The sequence below is a fragment of the Berghia stephanieae genome, chromosome 2 (assembly GCF_034508935.2).
Source record: "Berghia stephanieae isolate SIO BIC M18660-M18661 chromosome 2, UCSD_Bste_1.3, whole genome shotgun sequence".
NCBI lineage: Eukaryota > Metazoa > Mollusca > Gastropoda > Nudibranchia > Aeolidiidae > Berghia > Berghia stephanieae.
This window is the reverse complement of record NC_088361.1, coordinates 954,587-958,563: the sequence shown is the minus strand read 5'-3', so window position 1 is coordinate 958,563 and position 3,977 is coordinate 954,587.

Below are 3,977 nucleotides of genomic sequence, written 5' to 3'. Positions count from 1 at the left end.
TTTTGCTTGGGCTGGTAGGATTTTTTAATGTCTCCGATACCTGGACACCCTGATTGTTAAGGGTAGATTAAGGTGTTGTTTGTTTTGCATTAAGATGTGAAACGTCACTCAAATTTATGGCCGCTGCTTAATTGGGACGCCGATTAATTGGGATGATGTGTCGGGATCTGAGATGTCCCAGTTAACTGCCTTGTATTGTATTTTGTGAATATATCTTTATTTTTGTATAGAATTTTTTAAAAGCATTTCTCTTCATTTACCCCCAAATGGAAATTTGTCTTTAAGGTCTATTTCAAGGAAGACTACAATAACCCAGGTGGCAGCCACATTGCAGCGATGTAAAGTGAGGTGACTTCCTCAAAGCCTTTCAAATTGCTCGATTCTATCACACTTGGGGGAGAAGCCAGAAATCATGTGAGAATCTAAGCATGTCAAAATCTGATGCTCATTGGAGGTTTGTAACTAAATACAATCAGTCACCAGCTCTCGCATGTCGCATTGCAGATGTGCTAGAATCCAACGAAGATGTTTCTGTGTCACAGTATTTATTTATGATATTGATTTCAATAGTTTGGAAATTCACATCAAATAAATTCCTTCTTTTTTCCACTTCACGTTTTTTAGACCACCACAAGCTGAAGCCACTGTAAATGCAATTTCAGCCACCAGCCAAATAAACAGTGAGTAGTGCAACTCGTCAGTACTGACAAAATGATGCTCGCTCTCATTTGTCAGTTCTGATAAATGTACCCAAGTACCCTTACTTATTAGTAGTAATATCCATTCAGTTTTTACTTAATTATTGATATTTATTACTTTTTCTGTATACTATATTACTGTATATAGGGTGTGTATTATAAATAGGTCTAGTTTAAACATTGCTGTAATGGGCAATATTTTGTGTCATTTTTTGAGATTTCCATTACAGCAATGCACCCATAAATTGGGTTATCAGACTTGCATCAATTGTCGGTATGTCGGCAACCCATAAATTGGGTTATCAGACTTGCATCAATTGTCGGTATGTCGGCAACCCATAAATTGGGTTATCAGACTTGCATCAATTGTCGGTATGTCGGCAACCCATAAATTGGGTTATCAGACTTGCATCAATTGTCGGTATGTCGGCAACCCATAAATTGGGTTATCAGACTTGCATCAATTGTCGGTATGTCGGCAATCCCCCACTACACGGGCGGTGAGCAATCAAACTCCAACGATCAGGCGTCAGACTGGCGACAATAATGTCGGCACTTTCAAGTTAAGCTAGATTGGCAGTCATTGGGAAACTTTGCATTTTAATCATCAGAACTGTCATAATTTGAACTTAAATTCAAAATTTTCTGCCCTAATTTACGAAGACATAATACCAGATCTCCATAATCTAAATATATTTCCAGCAATTTTATTCAGATAGTGGAATCATTCCCTAAAGTGCCGTGTGTAGTTTTGACCTCAGACCGTGTAATCTTTGCATATCATAGCAGCAAATGACTATTCTTTTATTTGCTGAAAATGCTGAAATGTTGAATTTGTTTACAAATTAAAGAAAATATAACTTCAGTAGGATAGTGCTTATTCTTGATGAGCAATTGAGGAAAGTGAAATGCAAAGGTGAGAACAGGATTCATAATTTTGAGGAGACTATTGGATTGTAGGAACGTCTAATGGTGACGAGATTGAATGCCTATCAAAGGATTATCTTTACCTTAATTGAAAACAAAAGTGTTTTTACCTCAATGGTCATAATTAGTCCGGAAATGAAGTCTGTAGGTTTTTTGCAAAATTAGACTATTTTAAAAAAATGATAAATAAATCATATAAATATAATAACTATGAAATAATATTGCCTATTTTCTCAGAAGATTGCACAAGCATGAAACAGTGCTGCAGGAGTTGATTAAAAGAACATTTTATGTGTATTTATACTGCTTGATCGATTGATTGATCGATTGATTGATTGACCATTCCATTTATTCCTTAGGTGGAGACATCAATAAAGAGGGATTTCCAGAACTTCCAATTACCAGCAATGACAACAATTTAGAAGAGAATTCTGTCGTATTTCATGACAACGAGGATGGCGTACGTGTCCAGTTTCATAAATAATGTCATCATTGTCAATATCAAGTGGACTATCAGTTATTTTGTCACTAAAATCACTGTCGACTGTATTGCCAGATGTGCTATAATTCCACCATTATGTCAAGGGAATTATCCATTGGTAAAATGAGTTTGATGGTCAAAAGTGATAGATTTTGGCATTGGCTTAATTCTGGGACCTTATAATTATTCATTCTTCTTTACAAATTTCTAATTTTGTCTCAAAGTTCTATGTTCTGATTCCACTTTTGAAATGTGAAATGTTGGCAAGTATTCATTCTGAACTGTTTTCAGTCTATCAAGTTTTAAAAGTTTATTATGTTTGGTTTGACCTGTTCTCACCGTATGATGTTTGTCTGCACCAAAACCAAATTAAATAGGTTTTGGCCAATATGGTGGACTATCAGAATGAAGGAGCTCAGATCCAATTAATTCAAAGCGAAGTGTGAGATGACAGAGTGGATATGGTTTTCCACCCGTCTTGTTTTTCTGTTTTGTTTTTATTATTCTTGAGTAAAAAATTTAACCCTTATTGCTCAGTTTGCGGCACTGCACCACAGCTGACTCAGGCCTGGCCCTTAAGAAAAAACTTTTTTTTTGGAGGATGTATACAAACAATTTTTATTTACATATTAATTAATTTATGTATTCATATATTTATATAATTGATTTATTTACACCCTCATTTTTAAACATTGTCATAAATGTTGAAAACAAACTACAGTGGAACCTCCCGATAACGACATGCCACGGGACCGAGTTTTTATGTCGTTATCCGGAGGTGTCGTTATTTAGACGTTTCCAAGATGGCGGACAAATTGGGCGTGGTGAAGGCCCACGGAACCAGTTTTTATTAACATTGACAAAACAAACAAAACATTGTATTTTATTCCTCTTAGAGGGTTCTTGTGCGTGTGTCTGGATGAGACTTTTAGGTGATCTGAACTGAGTACACTGATAGTGTGCTCCTGGAATCTACATCTGTTCCCTATTTAAACCATTCCCCTTTGTCTTACTTTTTCTTATGTCATTTCAATTGTAAATCTAGAATGTTTTTTACTATCCAATTTTCTTCCTTTTTACTGGTGCTGATATGACATAGATGTGTCACAAGCGCTGTAAAACCCTTTAAAGCAAACAAAAACAGGTAATTCGGATGCTGCGAGTTAGATAAAATTCCTCCTCCTCTTCCTCCTCCTCCTCCCACAAAAACGCTACTACTACTACTACTACTACTACTACTACTACTACTACTACTACTACTACTACTACTACTACTACTACTACTACTACTACTACTACTACTTCTATCAAACATAATATCACATTTTCCAAGATTTTGTGTTTACTTGCTTACACTTACATTTATACCTTGGTTTTTATTAATGCATATCAGCCAAGATTCGTCAAAAAATGCTGCGTTCTCATTGGTTTCAAAAGCTGCGTTATCATTGATTCAAGCAGGAATCATTTTTATAAACTTTGAGTACTCATACTCGGTATTTTTAGTATCAGATATCTACGAAAACTGCCGAAAATCGCCAAATTGATGTTGTTTTTCGGAGGTTTTATCAAAAAGTGCGTTGTTATTTGGAGGTTTTTTTTTACTGATCTTAAATAGAGAAAAAATGGGGACCAGGGGTCAATGTCGTTATCAGGAGGTTGTCGTAATCGGGAGGTTCCACTGTACATTCTTCAACTAGATCTAGGATAGTATGAGATCTGGGTACTGTCTACCTTGTCGTATGTTACTCACTGTCGGAGAATGGTAATATCTCAGGATGAATAAGACCCCATCAAGCGAATTTTAACAATTTACCTGCTGGTGTCAACGTTCTGAGCAATATTGAAGTGATACTAAGCTGCTTGGAGTA